Source organism: Colobus angolensis, unplaced genomic scaffold (assembly GCF_000951035.1).
Source record: "Colobus angolensis palliatus isolate OR3802 unplaced genomic scaffold, Cang.pa_1.0 Scaffold61, whole genome shotgun sequence".
Classification (NCBI taxonomy): domain Eukaryota; kingdom Metazoa; phylum Chordata; class Mammalia; order Primates; family Cercopithecidae; genus Colobus; species Colobus angolensis.
The window spans coordinates 2303901-2317173 of record NW_012119710.1 but is presented as its reverse complement, the minus strand read 5'-3'; the positions used below and the strand labels follow the sequence as shown (position 1 = coordinate 2317173).

The 13273-nt window shown below is 45.3% G+C and overlaps 1 protein-coding gene across 2 annotated transcripts in view; it reads left to right on the top strand.

Annotated features, from left to right (window-relative positions):
- The window catches only part of SYT13 (synaptotagmin XIII), a 43677-nt gene that overhangs the window by 14190 nt on the left and 16214 nt on the right, over positions 1–13273 (top strand). Inside the window, exon 2 of one of the 2 annotated variants that reach the window (XM_011963282.1) lies at positions 3063–3165. The exons of the other annotated variant lie outside the window; for it this stretch is intronic. The gene's annotated coding sequence lies outside the window, so the exon portion shown is untranslated. The remainder of the gene's footprint in view (positions 1–3062; positions 3166–13273) is intronic. 2 annotated transcript variants of the gene reach the window in all.

Genomic DNA, 13273 nt, shown 5'->3' with positions numbered 1-13273 from the left:
CTTCCTTCCTTCCTTCTTTCTTTCTTTCTTTCTTTCTTTCTTTCTTTCTTTCTTTCTTTCTTTCTTTCTTTCTTTCTTTCTTTCTTTCTTTCTTTCTTCTTTCTTTCTCTTTCTTTTTCTTGTTATACTTTAAGTTCTGGGATACATGTGCAGGACATGCAGGTTTGTTACATAGGTATACACATGCTGCAGTGGTTTGCTGCACCCATCAACCCATCATCTGCATTAGATATTTCTCCTAATGCTGTCCCTCCCCAACCACCCCACCCCCAACAGGCCCTGGTGTGTTCCTCTCCCTGTGTCCATATGTTCTCATTGTTCAACTTCCACTTATGGGTGAGAACATGCAGTGTTTGGTTTTCTTTTGTTGTGTTAGTTTGCTGAGAATGATGGTTCTCAGCTTCATCCATGTCCCTGCAAAGGACATGATCTCATTCCTTTTTTATGGCTGCATAGTATTCCATGGCCTACATGTGCCACATATTCTTTATTCAGTGTATCATTCATGGGCATTTGGGTTGGTTCCAAGTCTTTGCTATTGTGAACAGCACTGCAATAAACATACGTGTGCATGTGTCTTTTTTGGAAAGGGAGGCCTGAGAAGTTACAGTTGAAGTGTATTTTTCTTGAGGCAGCTCTCACTTTTGGATTCCTCCCTTTCCCCAGCACATGGTTCCCCCAAACTGTGTTACCTTCACTGTGTCTCTATGTCTCCAGGCTGATTTTCTCACTTAGTTTCCTTCATGTCTGTCCATCCCTCCTGTATGTACCTGCTGGTTTGATTTACTGAAAACACAGTTTTGCTCATGTCATTCTCCTACTCACAAACTGTTGAAGGTTCTCCATTGTTTATAAGATAGAATTCAAGATCTTTTGCTTGGCATTCAAGGCCCTTTATGACCTGGCCTCACCATTGCTTTCCAACTCCATTTCTCCAGCCCCAGCCTTCCTCTCCAGCTGACTCACCATGTCCTAAACATGCTACCCTTTGGATGCACGCTGCTGCTGTCCTCCCTATTTCAGAAGCCTCTCTCTCTCTTTCATTGTTAGTCATCCCTGAATGCTGCATTGAAGCCCCTTCTCCAGGAAGCCATCTCTGATCACATCAACAATGAAGAGTTTCTCCTTAGGTCTTACGTAGCCTACAGTCCAGGTATTTAGCTCTTTAAGACTGCCTTCTATTTTTATCTATCTTTTCATAAGTTTGAATCAGGAATAGCAAATGTCTTTCTTCTTCCATATCAATTCCTATTAATGGATAGTAGCTTCCTGGAGCCTGAAGCTGAACAAACACCCTGTGTCTGAGCTCAGCAGGAAAGAATGCTTCGATCAATTAGCCGAATCTGCCATGAGCATAGGGTAGGAGAATTGTAGTATAAGCACCTTGTATTTCCCCTTTATGGAATATCTCGTGTCTACCATGGGATGGTAAACTTTCTGAGGGCAGGGACTTACTCATGTATCTCCCATGGTATGTAGGGTGGGTAAATAGATGATTGGCAGGCAACAAATGTGTTCTGATTTCTGTTTGACAGCAATATAATGTGAAGCAGTTTGACTTAAAACCAAAATATAAGGAGAATCTAGTTAAAACAGTCTCTGTCTTGGTTTTGAAGTTGCACGTTACAATTCGGCTGTTTTTAAACTTCTGGGTTAGAGATTGATGTGCTTTTCAAGTATCTGCATATAAGTGGATGGATGTCTTAGATTAGCAGTTCCCTGCACTTTTTTTCTACACTGCATCACCTCTAATGGGTGATATTCACATGGGTTTGATGGTTCTGTAGATTTATCTCCTTTCTCTTCCACTCAGAAAAGCTTATCGGAATGCAAAAGTGTGAAAGAGGTCTTATTATAAGGATAACCTTGAATATATGTTAATCAATTTTTAAATGGGTACAAACTCAAATTTTTGCACTTTATTATTTATAATATATATTGGCACAGTAACGGTTATGGCAGTTGCCCTAGTTAATGGTTTCATCAATTGTCTGAGCACCATAGAATCAAGTAATCCTGTAGCTGCTCTGAAAGAACACCCTAATTTCAATGCCAAGGAAACTGACATATAAACAAACTTTTCAGCCTTTAATACAAAAATGAATACAAAAAAAGAACATTAAATTAGAAACACAAATTAGAAACTAAGAAAAAAATGTCTAAAGGATTCAAATGAACCGATATTAAACAATTGTGTTCCTATCTGACGGAAGTTTTCAGTTATGCAGTGCTGAGATCCTTCTAATACATGGACTCAGTTTAACAGGAAAAATGTGAGTCCCTAGTAAACCAGTACAGTGGGACAGGAGAGGGGGCAGAAGTGGAAATTTTGGAAAGCAAAGTCAAATTTTGGAAGACACAGGGACCGTGCTCTGAGGTGAAACACATTGCTGACAGCCTTGTTGTGGCCACTGGAGATGGGAAAATAAGGGTAGGGTGGCTGAAGTGAAAAGGCTGTGTTCAAGCCCAGATTACTGACCTTTTAAAATACAGTAGTTTATGATGAGTGTTGATGAGATTACAACATAGTCTTGACATCGCCTTTGTTCAGGGCACAAATGAAACACATTTCCTGCACAAAGGATGTCAAACCCAGATTCAGAACTGAGAATAATACCAAAGTTGGTGCTTAAACATCCAGGCAGTTCATGAAAACAACCAGACCACTGGTGGGGGAAAGAGGGAGTGGATGGGGCTGCCAGCCTAATGATGTGGCACCTGCCAGAAAAGCGAAAGCAATGATTCAAACTTTTCCATTTTTAACTGTGTGGTTGGTATCCACAGACACAGCCCCAAGAAACCACACACAGTGTAGTATACAGGTTAGTAGCACTGGCCTTGGGGTGGACATAGGTTCAAAGCCCAATGTTTTCATATGTTAGCTGTGTGACCTTGGATATGTTTCAATCTCCCTGAGCCTCAGTTTCTTCCTCTGTAGTAAAAATAATTAGGTTATTTTTTTATTTGTTAATATTAGGGTATATAGAATAGAGAAAATATTAGGCACTTATCTATAGTTGTGTGAAGATTAAATACAGTAAAGTTTGTGTTGTGCATTGCAGAGCATCTGTTATACAGAAAGTTTACAGAGATGGTGGCCTAAAGGGCTTTGTGATGTGACTGCTGAAATAATGCAGGGACCACCTACAAGAAGGAAACCTCTAGGTAGGATCTTGCCATTTCACAGTTTCCAGTCCCATGGAGTTTCTTTTTGTTTTGTTTGTTTGTTTGTTTGTTAATAATTCTGTTTTTAAATTCAGTTTCCGCCAGAAATGTTGAGATTGCAGCAGCATTCACCCCCCTCCTCTCACTGCGTTTTAGCTGTATTGCACCCACCGACTGACTGCACTCTGGGCACAGTGCAAACTTTCCTTCTGCCGTCTTGGCGGAATGCCACTCTCTAATTTCTCTACCTGTCAGACTTCAGGGGCACCCAACCCAAAGTCAGCGTCTCTATGAATCCTCCTACAGCTCTCCCTTCTCCCCTTTCTGCGCCTACCACCCTCCCCTTCTCCAGGCAAAGCTTGGTTTGCTCCTACAGACTCTGCCTCGTGTTTTACTGTTCTTCATCATAGTTATTACTCTAATAATCTCCTCTCCTCCCCAGTCCCCGCAACCAACACACATGCAGACAGACTATGCATGGGGGTAGCGATCAGTGTTGGCCATGCCTTTTATCCCATAAAGGGTTCTCAATGTTGAATGATGGTTGATGGAGTGAATGGTTAGGCTGGGAGGGTAGAGATGGGACATCCTTCCTCCAGCCCCACTGGCTTCTCCTTATATCTATCCAAGACCTGGGAATGACAACAGACTATTGTGTCTTCCTGGGAAGGGAAGGATGGGGCCAAGCTGGAAAGCCTGCGGGCTCCACAGTCATGTGCCTGGGTTCAATTCCCAGCTCTGCATCTTATTAACCATGTGACTTCAGACATAACCCTTCTGTGCGTCAGTTTCTTCCTCTAAGTGGGGATGACAATAATGCCTTCTCACGAGGCTGTGAGGTTGCAACCGAATGGGTAAAATGCTTAGACTTGTAACTGACACATCGTAAAGCTACATATGATGGGTTTTCTTTTTCTTCAAATTTTAGCTCAGGGACCTTTCCCTGACCCTCAAATTCTGAGTAGAAACAACTCCCCCCACCCCGCCCCTGCCACAACCGACCTCATTACCATCTGTCCTGGTCTGGATAGCACTTATTCCTAAGGGAAACAGCTTTTGGGATCTCCTGGCTTCTTGCTCTCTACCCCACTGGAAATGTCCACTCCATAAGGACAGTGATCAGACAGTGTTGTTCAGGCAGCTGGCCATTATTGGGAGGTTTAATCATTGTCCAATGAATGATGGAATGATGACAAGCAGCAGATAAAAGGTTTACATTAGGGCTGGCTGGTATTCTCGTTGTGTCTCATCCTGGCCAGGTTGGGAGGGGCAGCGGCCAGCAGAGCTCACCCACCAACAAATCTCCAATCAAGTCACATCAAGTACCGGCTGAAGGCAGTGAGTGCCCTGGACCAGCCACAAACGGGCTGTTTTAGATTTCAAAATGACCACAAGGAGAAAGGAGAAAGAATAGGAGGCGGTGAGCTCCGAGGGAGGCGGAGTTGAGGAAGGATTGGGGGCACAGACTCGGAACAAACAGGAGAGGAGGTGTTGGAAGGGATAACAAAAGATGGTACAGGGGCAAGATCGCCATGGAAACACTGCGCTGCCTGGACCGGAAACCAAGCCTCCTCTTCAAGGTGGATTTCCACTTTGCAGCTTAAACTGTGTCACCACTCTCCCACTCCCAGAAATAACTGTGGATTTTCCCAGAGGCACATGGCTTCACAATTCTTGAAGCAAGCAAGAAGTAGAGGACCCTAGTGCTGGCAGCTTCCTAGGAGACGGAGGCCTACCAGGCAAATCAGTGTTGCGGGGAGGAGCTGAACGGACTCTCAAGAAGCCGTGCCTGTGAGCAGCTTACCATTAAAGAGGGGGTGTCTACGTCTACCCTACCTGGATGTTTGGGGCTCCCCCAAATCAGAGTGTTCCCAAGTGAGGCGTCCCTAGGCTCCACCTAGAACCCATCAAGTCAAACTTCTGGGGGGTCTGGGAATCTTCATTCCCCAAATGAAGCTGATGCACGTCAAAGTATGGGAATTGGCGCTGACAGTCCCGTTTCCCTGACTGAAGGGCATGCAGGGGCAGCGTAGTGGGTGGTGGGACCAGGCGGCGTCCTGGGCATCCGCCTTAGGGGCACGTGGAGGAGTGGTCAAGGCTCACTAGAAATGGGAGGTGGTGGCTGAAGTGGCGGTAAGGCAGCCGGGCCGGGTGGTTCCGCAGGGGATTCTGGGGTGAGTCAGCCTGGGTGTGAATGCAGCCTCTACCGCCCCCTAGCGGGCCATGACTTTTGACACAGCACTGAGCTCTAGGGACTCAGTGTCTTCCTCTGTAAAATGGGGTTGAAAATATTTGTACTTCCTATTAGGTTATTATGAGGATTTGGGGAGTTTATATTTGAACGGTGCAGGGCACAGGTAAACAGGGACACAAGGTGGAAGAGGCTGGGACCCTGAGTTTGAAAATAACCAGCCCTTTTCAGACTGTGAGAAATCAACTTTTATTGTGTTCAGCCTTGAGGTTTAGCAGTTGGCCTTCCTTGATGAATACAAGTCTGTTAATAAGTGACTGGCTAGCCATGAAGGTTCAGTTAGTTGTCGGTATCTGCGAGGACACAATCGGTTGGGTGTGCCTTCCTCTACAGAAGGAATGGGCAGAGGAGATCAAAACTTTGGATTGCTTAAGAGCTGCGCCCCACATTTTCTCCAGGAAAATTTTCTCTGCAGTTGGAAAGGAAATTTTGATAAGCTTCTAAGCTATCTTCAAAGGATAGTGAGGCTGTTCCCACTTAGCCTGTAGGAGTTGGTCCTTCCCTGGAGGCAAAATGAGCAAAATGAGGATCTCTCTCAGTTTCTTCTAGCTTGATGTAACGGACTTAATGCTGCTTGTCCATACATTAGGGAGTGTGTGTGTGTGTGTGTGTGTGTGTGTGTGTGTGTGTGTGTTTGTGTGTATTCGGGAGTGGAAGGAGTGTGGTACCAGACCTAGAAATCATAACATAAAAGAAAATTTTCCTTGCTGGTAGTAATTTAAAACATTTTAATACTAAAACAATCATATGGAATCAAATACAAAGACTCATGAATTTGTAAGATAGAATTGGAGATTTGGAGAAAGATCCCCAATTGCTCCCAACTGCTTCCCCTTCCCTAGAGTACGTGTCACCCTCTTCTGCCTCTGAGGCTATTTGGAAAGAAAGTTTGAGAAATACTGGTCTAGAGACCAGTGGATCCTAAATGCAGGTCCACAGCCAAGTTCTGGGCCGGTTGTGTGCAGGAATCACTCAGCAAATTTGCTGAACATACAGATTCTTCAACCACCCCAGAAAACCCAATTCAGCATGTTACTCAGAGGTGCATGTGTGTGTACATGTATCTATCTCTATCTCTATTTTTATTGTGATATAATTTGCATACAGTGAAATATACACATCCTAAGTTTATAGCTTGATCAATTTTGACAAATCTGTATCTCTCAGGCTGTAACCCGCACCCCTCATGTGCCTCTACCCAGTTCATTCTTCCCAAAAGCAGTCACTGTTCTGATGTCTGTTACCACTGATGAGTTCCACCTGTCATAGAACTTCATCTAAATCAGGGTTTCCCAACTTCAGCCCTAATGACATTTTGGGTTGATAATGCTTTGTTGTAGGGGAATTAGGGATTGAATGTGTGCCCTCAAATTCATATGTTGGAATTCTCACCCCTAATGCTATGATATTAGGAAGTGGGGCCTTTGAGGGGTGATCAGGTCATGAGGTTAAAGCCCTCACAAATGGGATTAGTGCCCTTGAAGAAGACATGTGAGAGAGATGCTGTCTGCTCTCCACCATGTGAGGATGCAACAAAACGGCTCTCTGCAAACCAGGAAGTGGGTTTTCCCCAGACACCAGATTCACCAGCTCCTTGACCTTGGACTTCCAGCCTCTAGAACTGTGAGAAATAAACATTTGTTGTTGAAGTTACCCAGTTTATGGTAATTTGTTATAGCTGTCCAAACTGAGATAGGGGTTGACATTGTGGCATGCTTAGTAGCACTCCTGGCCTCCAGTAACAGCTCCCAACCCCCATGGTGACTGTGGTCAGTAGCAGCTCCACTGCCTCCATTTGTGGCAACCAAAAATGTCTCCAGACACTGCAAATGTCCCCTGAGGGGCCAAATTGTCTGTGGCTGAGATCCAGCTCTGTCAATGGAATCAGGCAGTATGTATTTGTAGACAGCTGCCTTCTTTTCCTTAGCATATTTTGGTAATTCATCTCTGTTGCTGAGCGTACCTGAAACTCATTACTTTTGTTGGTTGAGGAATATTCCATTATAAGAATATGCCCCAACCGACTTCATTGTCCTGTTGGTGGACGGCAGGGCTGCTTTCAGTGTTTGGCTAGGACGAGTCACATTGCTCTCAGTAGCCATGTCTAAGTCTTCTTGCGGATTCATGTTTTCCTTTCTCTTGGATAAATACGTGGGAGTGGAACTGCTGAGTCATAGGGTAGATTTATGTTTAACTTTTAAGAAACTTCCATTTTTCCAATGTGACTTGCCATTTTCCCTTCCACCGGCGCTGGTGAGCATCCCAAATGTCTCACGTCCTTGTCAACACTGGTGTTGTCAGTCTTTTTGATTTTAGCCATTTTAGTGGGTGTGTAGTGGTGTGTACATTTTTTTAACACCTTCTTGGATAATTTTCACAAAGAGCTGTATTAGTTATCTATTGCTGTGTAACAAACTGCCCCAAAACACAATGGCTTAAAACAACAATGCTCATTATCTCAGTTTCTGTGGGGTCAGAAATCCAGTCATGGCTTACCTGGGTCCTTTGGCTCAGAATCTCTGCCAGGCTGTGGTCAAGGTGTCCTCTGGGGCTGTGCTTATCTCAGGGTTTGACTGGGGCAACCTCTACCTCCAAGCTCGCTCTTGTGGTTGTTGGCAGGATTCAGTTCTTCCTGTGGTGCCCTTGTGTCTTTGCACATGGGGCTCTCTGTAGGAAAGCTCTCAACATTGCAGTGTGTTTTATCGGAGGGAGTGGGTGAGAGAGAGCAAGGAAAATGGAATGTGTCATTTTTTCGGTAATCTAATCTTAGCAATATTGTCTTCTCACATTTGCATATTCTGTTCATTCGAAGCAAGTTACTAGGTCCAGCCCATATTCAAGGACAGGGGATTATACAAGGGCATGGACACCAAGGGACAGGACCCTGAGAGGTGTCATCACAGATGCACCTACCACGGTGGCTCTGGTGTGAGAATGCTTGGTCTAAACCAGAGCTTCTCCAACCACCTGTGAGAGAGGATGCAGTTTAGCTTAGTTTAGGTTTGTTGTAATGCTCACACTCAATTTCTATATTTATCACAAATGAGTAAAAAAGTAACAACAACAAAAAATAGTTCATCAATTGGTCTCTACACACAAACCCCACTTTTCGTAGCACCTGACTAGACCCTAGAGTCACATAAATATTGCCGACATTTGTCGAGGGTTGGCTGGGCTAGCCTCTGTGCTAAGAGCTCTGAGTGGATTAGCCTATCTAATCCTCAATCCAGCCCCAGGAGATAGATGCTATTGTTAGCATCCCCATTTTACAGATGAAGAAACTGGGCACAGAGAAGTTAATTAATCAGACCCGAGGTCACACAGCAAGTAATTGACAGAGCCCAGACTCCAACTAAGCTGTCTTGTTTTAGAGCCTGAATACCTGATCAGCAGGATATATTTCATTTTATACACGTTAGTGGGTATAATCGCCAGTATTAGAGCCCAGAGCAACAGACTCTTGCAGGTCCCTCTGCCCTGGCCTCACTACTCCCTTAGCAGGGGCTTAGCTATACTACAGACCCCAGCAGCAGCAGTGGTCCATGGTTGGCATCATCTGAATACTGGATTCTCAACTAGATGCTTCTTCTCTGCCCTCCCCTTTTTTAAAGTTCAAATATAAGGAGCAAAGTCCTGAAAAATGCCCCCTTTTTCAGCTGGATCTGCTTCCCCCACCTGCAACCTCCTGGGTGGTGCAATGCTACTGTAAGAGGGATGTCCCAGCATGAAACCCCAAATTAATAAACAGCCGTAAGGTGAAAAATTAATCATGTCACAAAAGGGGTCACCTAGCATCTTTAGTAGGATTAAAGGTTTGTTTACAGATCATTAACTACGTAATTAATTTTTGGTTTTCCAACATAAGCCCCATAAGGGAAGGGCAGCATCTGTCCTGTTTACTCCCATATTCCGAACACTTAGCGTAGGACCTGGCTTGTAGTGGGGCTCAATAAATATTTGTTCATTAAATGAAGGTTCAGCTTCCACCCCCCATGCCATCTGTCTCTGCCTGGATTATTACCGGAGGCAGAGCTAGAGGCGTCTGTGCTGCCCTTCATGAGGAAGCAGGAGCCGGAGAACAGTGGGCGGGGCCCGGGAGGAGGAAGGACAAGCACAGGGGCATTACCGAGCCACTACCACTTGGCATTCAGGGTGACTGCTGGATCTGCAGGGGTCATCTTCCAAAAGGCGACTGAAGGCACTTTTGGGAACAGTGAGGAGGAGGAAGGAGAATTCATTGCCTGTCTTCCTGCTCACGGCGGTCGGGTTCCTCCCATAGAGATGTTTTTTTTTTTTTTTCTCTTTCTCTCTCTCTTTTTTTTTTCCAATTTATTATGGTAAAAGAACATAACATAAAATTTACCATCTTAACCATTTTTAAGTATACAGTTCAATGGTTTTGTGTGTGTCTGTGTGTGTGTGTGTGTGTGTGTGTGTGAGATAGGATCTCCCTCTGTTGCCCAGGCTGGAGGGCAGCAGTGCAATCTCGGCTCACTACAGCCTTCACCTCCGGGTTCAAGCGATCCTCCCATCTCAGCCCCCTGAATAGCTGGGACTACAGGCGTGCACCACCATACCCAACTAATTTTTTTTTTTTTTTGGTAGACATGGGGTCTCACTATGTTGTCCATGCTGGTCTCGATCTCCTGGGCTCAAGCCATCCTCCTGCCTCAGCCTCTCAAAGTGCTGAGAGTACAGGCATGAGCCAACATGCCCAGCCTCAGTTCAGTGGTATTAATTCATTCAGGATGTTTTACAAACATCATCACCATCCATTTCCGTAACACTTTTTGTGCTGTAAAACTAAAAATCTGTACCCATTGAATAATAACTTCCCATTTTCCCCTCCCCCACCCTCTGGCATCTACCGTTCTACTTTCTGTCTCTATGATTTTGAGGACTCTAAGAATTTCATTTGAGTGGAATCATACAAGAGGTGTCTTTTTGTGACTGATTGATTTCACTTGGCATCATGTCCTCAAGGTTCACCCATGTTGTAGCATGTGTCAGAATCTTCCTCCTTTCTAAGGCAGAATAATACTCCATTGTATAGATATACCACATTTTGTTTATTCATTCATCTGTTCATAGATATTTGGATTGCTTCACTTTTTAGCGATTGTGAATAATGCTACAGTGAACATGGGTGTAAATATCTCTTTAAAGACCCTGCTTTCGATTATTTTGAGTATATACCTGGAAGTGGAATTGCTGGATCATATGGCAATTTTATTCTTAATTTTTTTTTTTTTTTTGAGACAAGATCTTGCTCTGTCACCCAGGCTGGAGTGCAGTGGCACGATCTTGGCTCACTGCAACCTCCGCCTCCCAGGTTCAAGCAATTCTCCTGCCTCAGCCTCCTGCGTAGCTGGGATTACAGGTGTGCACGACCAGGCCCAGGCAAATTTTTGTATTTTTGGTAGACATGGGGTTTCCCCATGTTGGCCAGGCTGGTCTGGAACTCTTGACCTCAAGTGATTCACCCAATTCTGCCTCCCAAAGTGCTGGGATTATAGGCATGAGCCACCGTGCCTGGCTATTTTTCATTTTTTAAGGAACTACTATACTGTTTTCCACAGCAGCTGTACATTTTACATTCCCACCAGCAGTGCACAGAATTCCGATTTCTTCACATCCTCACCAATGCTTGTCATTTTCTGTTTTGTTGATAGTAGCCATTCTAATGGGTGCGGGGTGGTATCTCACTGTAGTTTTTATGGCATTTCTCTGGTGATTAGTGATGATGAGCATCTTTTCATGTGCTTATTGGCCATTTGCATATCTTCTTTAGAGAAGTGTCTATTTAAGTCCTTTGCTCATTTTTGAATCAGGTTGTTTGGGTTTTTGTTGCTGAGTTCCCCTATGGAGCTTTAACTCTCTGCACATCTGGGTTGCTTCTGAGTGGACAGAGTGTTCCTGGTGTCTCACACCTCAGCAGGCATGGAGAAGTCCCAGGGCAGAAGGCAAGAGAGGTATGACTTGAGCCCCATGTGAGACCCTGTGGGGCTGTGCCCATGGACAGCTGGTTGGACGCAGTGGGAGGAGCAAGCAGCCAAAGGTCCCAGGGACAGGTGAGGCTGGGAGAATCTAAGGAGGTACATTTGAGGGGTCTGATGCACATCTGAGGGTGTGATTCTTCTATCCAGATGCACATGCAATGCCAAGCACAGCTATGCACCCATCCCCTAATTGTTGAATGCCTGTCTCCCCTGGAAATCTTACCTTATTCATCCTGCAGATATGCTTCCCAGGCCCTATTCCTGGGCTTCAAGGGACATGTAGACAGAGAATATCTGATTCTAAGTCCTGCTCCTCCTGAACCCATGGTGGAAGGCTGGAGCAAGGTCTCTCTCTAGGGCCCTGCTACCCTGAGCACCTCCTTCCCCGAGACGTTCTTGTTCTTCACCTAGAACCCTCTCCCAGGCTCCCTCTCTCAACCTCTGAACCTATTTTCTGTTTGTCTGGCACTGAAGTTTCAGCTATTTAAGTGCAAAGATAGATGCATTTGAAAGATGTGATGGTACCAAGTTTGAAATGCAATAAATAAGATTGTACAAGAGAAGGAGATAGGTAATGAGCTGCTGCTTTTGCTCCTTGAATAGACTCATGTAGCTGTCATCAGACTCTGCTCTTGGCCTGGGCAAAGGTGTAAGTCATTCCCAGCTAAAGCCAGCCATTTGCCACACAGGATAAAGTGGGAAAAGAATAAACAGCAAATGAGGATGCCTTGGGCTGGATGCAGAGATTCAAGAGGGGTTCTTTCTATCCCAGGCCCAGTTTCTCCACACCAGGGTCATGACCTCCTGTGATGCTTGTGAAAAAGGCAATGCATCAGTTTGGGATGCTCTGGGTTGCAAGGCACTAAAGTCCCAATTCAAACTGGCTTAAACAATAAGAACAGTACTACTCATGTAACTTGAAATGCAGAGGCAGGACAGATTGCAGGACTGGTTGGCTGAGCAGCTTAATGACATTGCCATCAAGGACACAGGTTCTTTCTGTCTCTCCACTCTGCTGCCCCAAGGCTGACTCACCTTGCAGTCACAAGGCAGGGCCACCCGCTTCCTGTCCAGGGAGGAGGGGACTTCTACTACTGTGGAATCCAAGTCCCTCCCTTCCATCTGGGTTGGCTTCCCCAGGACGGGTGCCAACCCCTAGGAATCAGTGACCAAGAAAATGCCAAGAAATGGAAAGATCTGACCTCTTCCTGGAAGCTGGGGATGGGATGGAACCTAGACAACCTGGTGATGTGGAGGGTGGGTGGAGGGGAGAGGGAATGGGTATTGGTAGACAATCAAGAAATGCCCAATCTTTTGCTCTAGGAGTGCATTTTAAGCTCTGGTAACAAGCTCCTGAGATTATCAGGGACACACAAATTGAGATCCACTGAGGAGGGAGGAAGGCAGAGCCAGACTCTGTCACGACTTGAGGCAACACAAAGTGAACTTCACTCAGAGCTGAGCCCAGTGATTACTTCTCCCTTGAAAATGCAAAATCATCCAAATTGCATCGAACTGGGAATGAAGCCCAGCCCTTTTCTCAGATGATTGAATTGGGATGAAACCAAATATAAACACAAAAAATGTTTCCCAGGCCACCCAAACAGTCTTAGTTCTGGTCCCAACCAAGTGATAGCAGAGGGTGACTTTAAGTCAGGTGTGTGCTGAGGCCCAGCTGGGAGCACTTTTGTGCCGATGAATGGGAGGGAGTGGCAGCGGGTGGGCCCCTGAGATGCTGTGGTTGTTATTTAGAATCCAGTGGCAAAACCAACAGGGATTTTGCAGGGGGGGGCGAGGGGGTGGTGTTGAGAAGCAGCTGCAGGGCAATGGAAATGACGTGAATTTTGAAGTGAAAACA